This window comes from Rhincodon typus, chromosome 20 (genome assembly GCF_021869965.1).
Source record: "Rhincodon typus isolate 14 chromosome 20, sRhiTyp1.1, whole genome shotgun sequence".
In the NCBI taxonomy this organism is placed as follows: domain Eukaryota; kingdom Metazoa; phylum Chordata; class Chondrichthyes; order Orectolobiformes; family Rhincodontidae; genus Rhincodon; species Rhincodon typus.
The window spans coordinates 13873768-13887534 of NC_063351.1; positions in this window are offsets into that span (position 1 = coordinate 13873768).

The following is a 13767-nucleotide window of genomic DNA, read 5'->3' on the forward strand; positions in this document are numbered from 1 at the left end:
GTTGGTAATGCATCTTTTCCATCCTTCATGTTAAACCTGAATGACTATATTCAGTAGCATCTACAAAACATGGAGTAATTGAAGTCTCGGGATTGTAAATGCTTTTCTTGATGACACAGAATAGAGAGTCTCCCAGCACTCAAAAATCACCTGAAACTGGAATAATTTTTATTATTTCTATGGCTAGCTATGCAACTTCCCTTTGATGAATATCAAACTAAATGAGGTCACATATATAAAGACAAAATCACAGCGACTTTAGTGACTGCTTAAACCTTCAGTAATATTTACACAACTTAACTTAGACATTCAAAACATTGTGTCATCAGCAAGGTTCAGTGAAATAATGAGGCCCACATGAGACGTATCTTTTGTTACAGGTTAACCAGGAGGCTTCATATAAAAGCTTTGATCCTTTGAATCTTGTAAGTTTCAACAAAATCACCTCTTGTTCTTCTAAACTCCACAGAATATAAGACCAATTTATTTATCATAGTACAGTCTTAACTTGACCCACGTACATTTGCCAAGAAAAAGTGCAGTGTATTCCTTTGTGATTACTATGTGGGCTCACGTTGGAAAATATGGGGAATATCTGAAATAACAGCAAGAATGCCAGAAGCAGTGCAATTTCCCCTAAATCAGCCAGATCTACTTGGACACTGTAACACTGCAGTTGTCTCTATTCCTTTAGATTTTGAATAGAAGCATGCTTTGCTTCGACTACCAGTAGATACGTTAACTACATTAATATATTGACTAGAAAAACTTAGCTCAACCAATTGGTAGACACACCATAACAGGTTTGGGTGTCATAGAGTCCTACAACACACAATAGGCTCTTTAGCCCATGGAGTCTGCACCAACCTATCAACGTTAATCTCACTTTCCAGCACTTAGCCCATGGCCTTGAATGGTATGACATTTCAAGTGCTCATCTGTGTACTTTTTTAAAGGTTGTGAAACTTCCTTTCTCTACTGCCCTCCCAGGCAGTGCATTTCAGGTTAGCACCACCCTGAAATCCCCTTGAATCCTGCTCTTCACCTTGAAATTGTGCCCCCTCATTATTGATCCTTCTCCTCAGGGGAACATCTGCTTCCAATCACCCTGTACATGCCCCTCCTAAGTTTATACACTTCAAACAGGTCCTCCCTCAGTTTTCTCTGCTCTAAAGAAAACAACTTGAATCTATCACTGTACTAAAATCAAGAACTACGGATGCTGGAGATCTAAAACAAAAACAAATTGCTGGAGAAACTCAGCAGGTCTGGCAGCATTTGTGGAAAGAAAACATAGTCAGCATTTCAGGCCCAGTAACCGTTCATCCAGATACTCTTCATCGCTAAAACACTTCAACCCAGGCAACATCCTGGTGAACTTTTCTACATCCCCTCCAGCGCAATCGAATCCTTCCCATAGACTGCACAGAGTTCAGAGGGCTAACCAAAGTTTTGTACAATTCCAACAATGACCTCCCTAATCTTATAGCCTGTATCATGACTGATAAAAGCAAGTGTTCTATATGTGTGCTTAACCACTGTTTTAACACATCCTGAAACACAGAACTGTTAGTTGGAAAGGATAAAGTCATAATATTGCAGGTTGCAGAGACTATTAAGGCACATGAAGCCATGAGCAGATGAGCTGATGATGTTGACTACACAAACAGCTAGCCCTTCAGTTAAGCCAAGAGAAAGACATAGTGTTGATGCAGTGAAATAGTAACAAAAGAATGTCCTCAAACAGAGAAAGATGTGCAGGAACTGGGGACAATTACATCAGTTCACAGTTAGAAGGAAATGTTCCGCATGTGGATCAATCTGCGAGTTTGCAAAGAGACCAGTCACTTAAAAAAGATATGCAGAACAAAGGAAGAAGATGATAGGTCACTGGAGCCAGAGTGCTTTGTGCTCAGCAGAAGCAGTCTGGTCAGAATAGTTTGGTCAGAATGGATATTTTATTAATGTGCCTTTAAGACGGCTGCCTGCAGTGTGTGTGCTTCATTGTAGAGGTCAGATGACTATAGCAGACCAGGAAAAATATTTGCACATATAAATACATTTCAATCCTAATATTCCCTTCTCTTTTGCAAAAAAAACACTAACAAACAGTATGTATTATCAAGTACATTTTGAGTTACCCAAATTATTCAATATATACTCAACTGTTTTCATGCAGTAGCAGTTCATTATTCTTCTCAGTCTCTGCACATGCATTGCATACGTAGGGCTGAATCTTACTTTTCTGTTGATAGTTACGAGTTGCATCAAGTTTTTTGGAGGGATTCCAGCTACTAGGCCTTGTGGGATTTCTTGCTGCTTCTTTCTAAAAAAGACCTCTTTTTTAGGGGAAGACCTATCGACCCACTTTCTATGGTGTCTGTCACTTCTGATTCCAGCCCCATCTTAAGACATGCTGTTCCCAGAACAGCTGGCCACTCAGCAGATATCTGCCAAAAGGTCAGCAACCCTGACATCTGCACCATTTTTTAAAGGCTGCTTAACACCCCAACAAGAGCTGCCAATCCAGTGTTGCCCCTTACTGGCAACATAATGGCAAAACAGCCACAAAGCCAAGCTGCTCATGGCACATAGCTTGACAGTCCTTCACACATATGATTCCAGTCTCGCATCCTATTCACTGTGTAACCACCAGTTCTGAGGAAAGGTCACCGGATCTGAAGCATTAACTCCAATTTCTCTTCACAGATGCTGCCGGACCTGTTGAGCTTTCCCAGCAACTTCTGTTTTCGTTTCTGATTAACAGCATCCACGGTTCTTTCCGTTTTTATTTACAGGTTGAAGTTCATCTCTCAAAAACAAACTAAATGCTGATATCATGACCAAAGATTATTTAACATTATGGGGACTGTGTAGAGTTATGTGGTTTTGAATTGACCAATCTGTGACAAAGTGGTTGAATTCTTCGCTTTTGAACTGAGGGCCATTGTCATGTATCACAATGTTGAAAATGCCATCATAGCTGACGTGTTCTTAGTCATTGAACAAACTTAGCACTAGTTGTCAAAGTCAGCTGGTCCACCAGTAGCCAGCAAAGTAATTTACAGTGACAAGATACTCAGTTCCTGTGAGTGCAAAGAGATCTATTTCCAACTTCATTCATGTCTTGTCCAGCATATTAGGTGTTACCAGAGGTTCTACAGTTTGATTAACTTGGTACTCATTACACACACTGCATTGGATTTGCACATGATTTTGTTGCTCATGTTTGTCCAATTGAGCAATCTTTTGCTTTTCTCTGTCTTGCCTCAACTCCTTAGTGCCTTGCATTGATGCACTTCAGCATCTCTCCCCTCAACTTCTTAGGGATAGTGACTCTATTTCCTTTGTACCATCTTGGGCTGTTAATTATCTCTCTATGCCCAAAACACTTACAGTAATAGGTATGTCTTTGATGCTTTTGTGCCATCGTTTCATCACAACTTCTTACAAAACTTCGAACGTTGCATCTTATTGAGTAGTTTGCTCGATTTGAGCAAGTTGTTTCTCTGATATGTTAAATATCTCAGCTCGGTTAATGACTGCTAGAGCATGAGGACCTGCTGCTTAACAAAGAACAATACAGCACAGGAACAGGCCCTTCAGCCATCCATGCCTGTGCCGTCACGTTTTGCCCTTCCATGCTAAAAAACTGTCTTCACTTACAGAATCTGTATCCCTCTATTCCCTTCCTATTCATGTGTTCGTCCAAGTGCTTCTTGAAAGCAGCTATTGTGTCTGGTTCTACCACCTCCTCTGGCAGCGCATTCCAGGGACCCACCACCCTTTGTGTGAAAATGTTCACATTGAATTTAAAAGTGTTCACAAATCGATCATAGCATACTTTACCTTCTTCCTTAGGAGTGCAACTCTTGACAAAATGTATGCAATGTGCAGCTGCTTCCCTTGTTTGTATGCCATACCCAGATGGTATCTGTATAAATGGAGTAATACTCTCTGAATACTTGGAAGCAGATAGTAGCAGCTTGAGGAAAACGCTTCGAAGTATTTGTAGTCCGATTTGACTGTTGCTTTGTTTCAAGTAAGTACTGATAAAAATGTTCTCGCACACTCTTTCCAGCTATAATGGCATTCTGTTTCTGTTCACAAATTGAATGCAAATGCAAAATGGTTGTCTTTGCTGCATTAGGGTTGCCCTATTTCCTGTCTCACTAGCGTCAACTGCAGAGTGACGTCATAATTTACATCTGAAGAAGTTATATTGGACTTGAAACATGAACTCAGTTTCTTACTTTGTAGTACTGTCAGATCCGCTGAGTTCTTCCAGCACTTTTTGTTTTTATTTCATTATTTCCATCATAAAATATCAGCACTGTCACTGTAGTTACTAGTTGCTTGATTTTAGTGAATGCTGCTTGTTGATCCACGTCCCAGGGCTACTGCACATTGTTGGCTGTGAGTTTGCATAATCATTTACCCCCAATGACAAACTGGATAAGAATTGTGCTAAATAGTTGATGAATCCAAATTATTGTACTGCTTTTCCATCTGTTGGTCACTGCATTGCTTCTACAGCCCTCATCATTTTGTTATCTGGGTGAAGATTTTTTACTGTTAGTACATGGCTTATGTACTTGAGTTTGGGCATCTTTAATTGCAATTTTTCTTGTTCAGTTTCAGGTTCATCTAGTGACCTCTGTCTTGCAGTTGAGCTAGATTTTGATTGTGATTGTAAGTGGTTTCTTCCACAGCATCTCCATATCCATAAACAAGCAGATCATCCATTGTAGCTTTCACTCCAAGAAGACCACTATTTCATGTTGTCTGTCTTTATATTCCTCTGGAGCCATGGATATGCCAAATAGCATGTGCATCCATCTTTATGTTTGGGAGGGCACCCAAAATAGAGCTGCGGCTTTCATCCAACTTCTCTCGCCAGTAATCATCCTTTGTATTTAGGACAGTGAAGATTTTCATCTTTGCAAGTTGTGGCAAAATTCCTTGGATATTTGGCAAGAGGTAGTGAGATTGCTTCAGAGTCTTATTTAGATTGAGTTGATGCATACTCTTAGCTTTCCAGGTTGTTTCACTGCCACCATGCTGCTAATCCATTTCAGATTTGTCACTTACCTGCTTCTTATCCAGCTCTTGTATCTTGTCTTTCAGTCTGGCCTTGAAGAAACCGGAACTTCCCTCAGCAAATGCTGAACTGATCTTGCATTCTTATATATTTTATAATGAAGACATCCTAACACTGAAAACACACCATGGTAGTCACCTAGGATCAAATCAGCGATCAATGATTTAGTGTGCTGCAACATTTTGCTGTTCTGTGTTGTTACACAGGTCTCTTGCTGTTTCATTGTTTTGCCATTGTATGTGGAAACGCTGCCAGTTTTGCTACATATCCCCTTTCATTTCAACTGGAGCTGGGAGAGGAAACCTGCAGCTGTTTTCTGTTGCCCAGTGTGTCAGCTATGGCCTGCTTCTTTATTCTTTTCTGTTCCTCACAGAAGCTTTCATAGGTCTGAACATTCCTGTGCCTCTGTCACTAGCTTTTTTATGGTTCTTTAATGATCTACCACAAACACAGCGTTCAACAGTCAACATCCTGGTCAGTATGGATTTACTGAAGTGCCTCTATGATGGCTGCCTGCAGGTAAGGATGTGCGTGTGGACTTTTGAAAGAGTGAGTGAGTTTCAGTATTATGCTAAAGATTACATGACTATGGCAGACCAGGAAGGACATTGCATTTAAATTCAAACAGAGCAACAGGGTGAACTAAAACATCGATACCAAAGAAAATGTCAGTGAGTTTGAGAACATGATAGGCATAGGAACTACATAATCACATGAAATGTCTGAATGCAACAGTTCCCAGAAAAAGGAAGTTCACACAACCATTCAGATCAGGACAAACTAAGAAATAAGGCCACAATCACGAATCTGAAGGTGATGATTCATAACCAATTGCAGAGTAATATCATCACCAGACACCATTGTGTGTTATATATACCACTCTGCTGAGACAATATGTTTTCTGAAATTTGGAAGAAAATGGTTTTCCAAAGAAGGTATTCTGAAATCCAGCAATGACGGTTAAAAGATACAGCAGACTTTGTTTTCATCAGCAATTTATCAACCGGCACTCTTGATAAACCATCAAAACTAATATACCTCAAATACTGCAATCTACCATGATGTCTGAATATTTATGCTATAAATAAAGTATTGCAGTGATGTGTATACCCACTGCATTATAGTTTCTATTACTTACTGCGTGTGTTTACATTGATTTTAAGAGGTGTTTTGATGCTTTTACATGGGTTTTTTTGAGGGATGCTGATGTCACGAAACCTCACTTAGTTAGGGTTTACTGCGGTTATTCACACCTCTTGATTACCTGGAAAATTTGATCAACTGGTACACTTCTGGTCCCATAGGTGATGGTAAATAAAATGTTTGCTGTAGTACACCAATCGAAAAATACTTCTAATCAAATGCAAAGATCCAGTACAAATGTACCCACCGTATGGGGGTCAGTTAGCTCAGTTGGCTAAGTGGCTGGTTTCTGATGCAGCGTCATACCAACAGCACAGGTTCAATTCCTGTACCAGCTGAAGTTACCATGAAGTCTCCTCCTTCTCAACCTGAGGCACGGTGACCCTCAAGTTAAACCACCATCGCTTTCTCTCTCTAACAAGAGAGCAGCCCTTGTCCCATTGGACTGCGGTAACATTACTTACTTTTGCTTAGCCACGGTGTTCAGATGAAATGGTTGGTATTTTGATGATTTTGCATATCACATCACTATTGACCTAGCAATGAAACTAGTGGTTTATCCCCCAAATAAATTACAAGAAAACCAGAAGGAAAGCTTCATAAAGAGCTCCAAGAAATGAAAGAAAAAGTGATCATCAGAGTTTGCAGACTGGGTAAATTCCACTGTGATGACTGGGAAGCTGAGTAACTGGGTAACAATTTGTCTCAATCCCAAAGATTTAACCAAGATTTAAAGAGAGATCCCTATCCTATTCCAAGATTGGAAGAAGTCACAACAGCTCTGGTAGGGGCATAGGTTTTCAGCAAGCTCAATGCCAAAAATGGCCACTGGAATGTGAAGCTAGACTCAGAATCTTGACTGTTGACAACATTCAACACATCTTTTGCACAGCACATTTTTGTGTAATTACTCACGTTCTAGCAGATAGTAGATAAAACATGCAGCCAATATCAAGGAGTAGTTAGTATTACAGATATATCCAGACATATGGTTTAGACAACCAGCAACACAAAGCCATGGAGACAACCAAGAAAGCTGGGATCAAGATAAATGCTACCAAATATATTCCGCTATTTACAGAATTCTAGTTCTTCAGAATGGTATATACACCGAATGAGATTAAGCCAAGTTCTTGAATAATCTTCGCTAATTCTGGGACAGAAGGTCCAACAAATAAGAGATTTGAGAAGATCACTTAGTTTTATCCAAATCATAAGCTCCTCCATATCACATAGGTCAGGCACTCAGCAAATATGTGGGACATGATAAAATAAGGTGCAGAGTATTGGTAGTCAAAGTCACATAACAGGAGCTTAAATAACTCCAAAATAATAATAAGCAAGAGGAATGTGTCAAATGGCAGAAAGAAACATATCAATCTGCAAAAGGACAAACATTGCCTCTGGGACAAGAAGGTAAGCCAATAACATTTGTATTCAAGGCTCTAACCTCAGTTAAGACAGATATGCCAACAAAAGAGAGCTTTTAGCAGATGTGCATAGATGTGAGGAATTCCATAAAAACCTCCTTGAGAAAAAGTTAACAATGGAGTGTAATTACGGTCCATTAAAGCAGATGAACACGAAAAATCTGTGCAAGGCAACAGCAAGACTAGACAGGTTACTCTTGTGGCTTCAAAGTTATGATTACACTCTCAAATACAAGCCAGGAAGAGAACTGGTGATGGCAGATAACCTATCACTGTTGGCATCACAGGAGAAACACAAGATCAAAGACCTAGTTATAAACAATTATCATGCAGTGAATGTAACACCACTGAAACTGTGTCAAATTAGAAATGAGAGTGTGCTCTTATGTGTCTTGTGTCACACTCTCACATCCATTGTAGCTCATCTGCAACCAGCATGTAACATCCAATCACACAATGTCTGATCCCTTTATTTGTCGCTCTCCACTTTGCACTCCAAAAGAGATCTCTGTATCTTGTCAGCTTTAATCAAATGGCCAAAACACACACCACACATTAAATATATATACATATTTCTTTTCCAGGATGTCACTCTTTAAAGGGTTATTTTTCTCTTACAATTTCAAGTTTATGTTAATTTGTTTTATTGCATTTAAGATAGAGATAGATAGATTCTTGATTGTCAAGGGGATCAAGGGTTACAGGGAGAATGGGGTTGAGAAACTTATTAGCCATGATTGAATGGTGTAGCAGACTCAATGGGCTGAATGGCCTAATTTCTGCTCCTATATCTTATGGAAGTTTATTAGAACCTGTAATTATAAGTCCATTTAAGCACTTCAGTGCATCATCACACGCTGCATTGAGAGAGACTGAAAGATACTCTACTTCATGTAAAGTCAAATTGGAACTATTATTTCATACATTTCTGTAAAACTTTACCAATAAAGTACATTATTAAAGGGTTAAAAAAAAGCATGGTATAAGAGTGGCAATTCTCCAGAGAAATCTTCTAAAATTTATATCTTGTTACGTTGTTTACAGGAAGTCTTATGAGAATAATGGCTCCACTTCAAGCCACACCGCCCTGGATATTTCTACCTAAAAGAATACTTTCACCACATGCTATCAGAAGGCAGTCCTGTCACCACCTCCCTAAAGCGAATGAAGAATAGTTGATAGGTGTTGGTATTGCAAGCAATAGCCATGTCTCAAGATGAAAATTTTAAAAACTCTACAGCGATTCACTCATGGTGATCTGGAAAGATGCAGCATTTCACTGACATGACATTTGTAGCACTATTTATGAAGGAATTTACAAAACAAGCTTAAAGTACAAGTATTATTACTTGTTCTTCAGTGCTCCCAAAATCTTGTATTTCTTGTTATTGTATTGTGTAAAGCATTTATTTTTAGCTCTACTGGAGCTGCTCTCTGTGAGCAATGCACCAAGGGAACATTACACTGTTAAGTCTCCAGTGACCAGTACCAGAAAAAGTTGTTAATCACTATGGTCTATTGGATTGATTGGCTGACTGACAGACCAACACCACTTAAAGTTCAAGGTCATTTCAAATAAACTCAGAGACAGTGCCTCAATACAAAAGTAAAATAGTGCAGATGCTGGAATTCTGAAAGACAAACAGAAAATGCTGGAAATACTCTGCAAGTCATGAAGCATCTATGAAGAGAAAGATGGTGTTAATATTTCAGGTCAATCACCTTTTGTCAGAACGTGAAAACTCTCTTTAAAAAATGTACAATTCACCTTAGGGGTTTGAAGATAACACACAGCCACTTGTGAAGTTGTATTGTTTCCTTGATCGATTAAGTTTCATGACAATCAGACAAGAACACAATAAAAAAAGCTGAACACAGAGAAGTCAAATAAAAGTAGCTGATGAAAGCCTTGCACTCAAATATTACTTTATGGAAATAAGTTAAAAACCAATAATACCATACAGCATGTAAGGAAAGTAAATTGGCATAACGTATTATTTTTATTCAAAAGAAACTTCTGTACAGTACAGAACTGCACCCTAGTGATCAACAAGAAAACTGCATGATGTTCTTATTAAAAGGTTAGAGACAGACTATCAAAATGTTAAGTCTAGGATGGACAGAGTATATGCAAGATAAAGTTTACTAAAAATATAACCAGTCTAAAATACTCAAGTGACATTCATCAAGAAGTAAACAAGAACACTGAATTTGATGGAGCCAAGAAGAAAGCAGGGAGGGATTTGCAGATCAGATGTCCATATGTATAAGGTTTCTGTAGGTCTTGCCACATGTAACGTAATAGGGAATTTTTAAATATGTCAATAGGCTTTCTCCCCTGCAGCCAGCTAGATTCATAGGTTAGCTATCAGTTCAGTTGGGAAACAATTAGGGTGTAGATGCATTTCACAGCCAGGACCGGAGGTCAGGGTGAGTTGAACATCTTGACTGGAGGAGATGTAGCTAAGTGGACATTGTGGGGTGGAGTGGGAAATTGTACATCACAGAATGGGGAGTGGAGTGGGGAGGTTCAGCCTACTGACTCACAAAAATGGGTTAGCTTTCCGTTCTTGATTCATTTATTAAAACCAAAGGTGGACAGGTTAGGTTGAACGGGGTTCTTGTATTTTTTTTTACCTTTACCAAGCCATCTCCTTCCTCTATCAAAATAAAACAAAGAACTGTAGATGCTGGAGATTGTGGGAAGCTAAAGAAGAGATTGCTGGGCCCCTTGCTGAGATATTTGTATCATCATCAGCAATGGGGGAGGTGCTGGAAGATTGGAGGTTGGCAAATGTGGTGCCATTATTTATGAAAGGTGATAAGGAAAAGCCAGAGAATGTAAACCGGTGAGCCTCATGTCAGTGATGGATAAGTTGTTGGAGGAAATTCTGAGAGACAGGATTTACATGCATTTGGAAAGGCAAGGACTAATTAGGGATAGTCAACATGGCTTTATGCTTGGGAAATTATGTCTGATTAACTTGAATGAGTTTCTTGAAGAGGTGACAAAGAAGACTGATGATGGCAGAGCGGCAGACGTTGTATATATGGACACCAGCAAAGCATTCAACAAGGTCCCACATGGTAGACTAACTAGTACAGTTAAATCACACGGGATATGGGGGAGCTAGCCAGTTGGATACAAAATTAGCTTGAAGGTAGGAGACAGGATGGTGGTAGAGGGTTGCTTTAATAGGGCTTTTATTTAAAAACCATACTTGTCCCTATGCCGCGTGTGCTTGATGGGGTTGGTGTAAAGGGAGTTTTTTTTTTTTACTTAAAATGAGTAGAGAAACTTTCCACTGGATTTTGAATCCCTGTTGTCCCTGTCCTGATTGCTTTCGATGGGGACAGAGCAGAAATCTGATTTCAACTGAGTTGAGGAAAGTATGTTTTATATTTTGGCCTCTTCTTGTCCCAGGAGAAGATGGTGGGGACAGAGTGAAGGGAGAGCCATTTTTCATTTATTTTTGCTTTCCCCAAGTAACAGGGACTTCATTTTCGTTCAACAAAGTCAAGAAAACGTGCCTTCTGTTTCAAACGAGTACAGTGCGCTTTAGTCTGTATTTCATTCAATGCTGTCCCTATCCCTGGAATGTCTGAAGGAAGCAGTATCGGAGGACTTTTTGGCTTTTTCTGTTTCCGTCTTTTGTTTAAGAAAGAGTAGAGGTTTGCTTTTCAGTTTGGAGGCATGTGACCAACTGTGTGCCACAAGGATCAGTGCTGTGTCCACTGCTGCACAAAGGCCCAGGGGTGCAGATGCAGAATTCCTTGAAAATGGAATTGCTGGTAGACAGGGTGGTGAAGGAGGCATTTGGTACACTTGCCTTCATTGGTCAAAAGATTGAGTATTGGAGTTGGGACATCATGTTGCGGCTGTACAGGACATTGGTGAGGCCACTTCAGAATATTGTGCACAATTCTGGTTGCCCTTCCATAGAAAGGATGTTATTAAACTTAACAGGGTGCAGAAAAGATTTACAAGGATGTTGCTGGGACTGGAGGGTTTGAATTATAGGGAAAGGCTGTACAGGCTGGGTTTTTTTCCCCTGGAGCATCAAAGGCTGAGGGATGACCTTATAAAGGTTTATAAAATCTTGAGGAGAATGGATAGAGTGAATTGCCAATGTCTTTTTCCAAGGTTAGGGGAGTCCAAATCTAGAAGGCATAGGTTTAAGGTGAGAGTCTGTAAATTTAGAAAGGACCTGTAGGGTAACCTTTTGACGCAGAGGCTGGTGCATGTATGGAATGAGCTGCCAGAAGAAGGGGAGGTTGGTACAGTTACAACATTTAAAAGGCATCTGGAGGAGTATATGAATAGGAAGGGTTTAGAGGGATATGGGCCAAATGCTGGCAAATGGGGCTAGGTCAGTTTGAGAAGTCTGGTTGGCATGGACGAGTTGGATGGAAGGGTCTGTCTTTGTGCTGTATGGCTCTATGACTATCTGAAACAAAAATAGAAATTGCTGGCACAACTCAGCAGGACTGGCAGAATATGTGCGGAGAAAGCAGAGTTAATGATTCATGTCTGGTGACTCTTCATCAGAACAGCCCTTCTACATAACTCAGTTTGAGGTAAAATGGGGTTAAAATGACCCTGATCAGCTCAAAAAATTCCAGGTTTTTTCCCCTAAATCCATAGAAAAATGAGCAATCAATAAACACTACCAAGCAAACAATCACAGTCCCGAATATTAGGTTGTCAGAAAATCAGACACTGTGCACGAATACATTTTTGATTTGCACCCTCAGCATAAAAGACATCTGTTTAGAAGTACAAGGTCAGAACACGACGCCTATCATTGCACAGTTGATATCATCATATACATTGGAGTGGCCTAAATTTACCATTGCTGCTATGGTATATTTATTTAAAAGGTGGCAATTATTAAAGTACATTCTATAGTAGAGCAGTATTTTCTAGTGAAAGCCATTATTACAACAGAAATAGAGGGCCTTCTAGCAAGGAAAATAAAAGTTGTGGAAGGTTTTATTTCAAACCTTATTTTTGAGATTTTTTTTATTGCTTCCTCCTGATGCTGGTCAATTGTGTCAGAGACATTTCCTATAAAATAATGAAAGTAGAGTGATTGTAGATTTCTAGTTTAAGGGTTATTTTCTTTCTCTTTTCTTCTGCTTCCTAAGATAATACCTAATGGTTCCATGACTATTGAAAGTCCTTCGCTTCTACATCTGATGGGATACTAATTTCAGGCATTTTCAGATTTCGTGTTACCAGCAAACAACGTGCTTGCTGACAGGGCAGGCTCAGAAAGTGATCATTATGTGAACAGAGTGCATGCACTGAGATAAAGAACAATCATGCCATAATCAATGCTTGGTTGCACAACCTGAGCCTGGATTTTTGCCAAACTGGACTGATTTGAGAGCTATGTAAATATGGTGGGCAGGATATGATTCTGAGGTTCCTACCTCTCTTCCCATTTCCAGCTGTTTTCATCAACGTGGGACAAGGATGCAGTAACGATCCTCTGTGCAGAAACACCTCCCCTGATGGCTTCATTGGGAGCTGTTCAACTCCCCAAACACAACTTCAATGAAGTTGGACCCCTCCGGCATATAGACATGGTTCACAGCCCCTCAGAGAAATTGTGAACCAGTGGGAACAACAGATTCAAGTCACCAAAACAGAAAAAAAGGGCATTCAATATTTATGTTGAAATATATTGGCCTCTTAACTTCTCATAAAGCTATAATCAGTCACAGTCCTATCTAGTTTCAAAGTCAGATGTTTTTATTTACCCCACACCTTTTAATCCTGCATATAAATAATCCTGAATTTAAAAAAAATACAGTGGAAATACTCTTCAAAGTAACAGCAGGCCCTTAGAAGTTAACAGAAATATCAATCAAGCAACGAATTTCCTTACCTCTGCAGTTGTATAATGACCTAGGTGCATTAGCTATTATTAGAATTCAGCCAAATATTCATAATGACGTCACCTGCTATATCTCTTTTGTTCATTGACTTGTTTATACAGCAGCACACACTGTGTTAACTCTGACACCAGCATCTGCAGTTCTTGGTATCTTCTCATTAGTATATAGAACTGTTGTTTTGACAAGGGA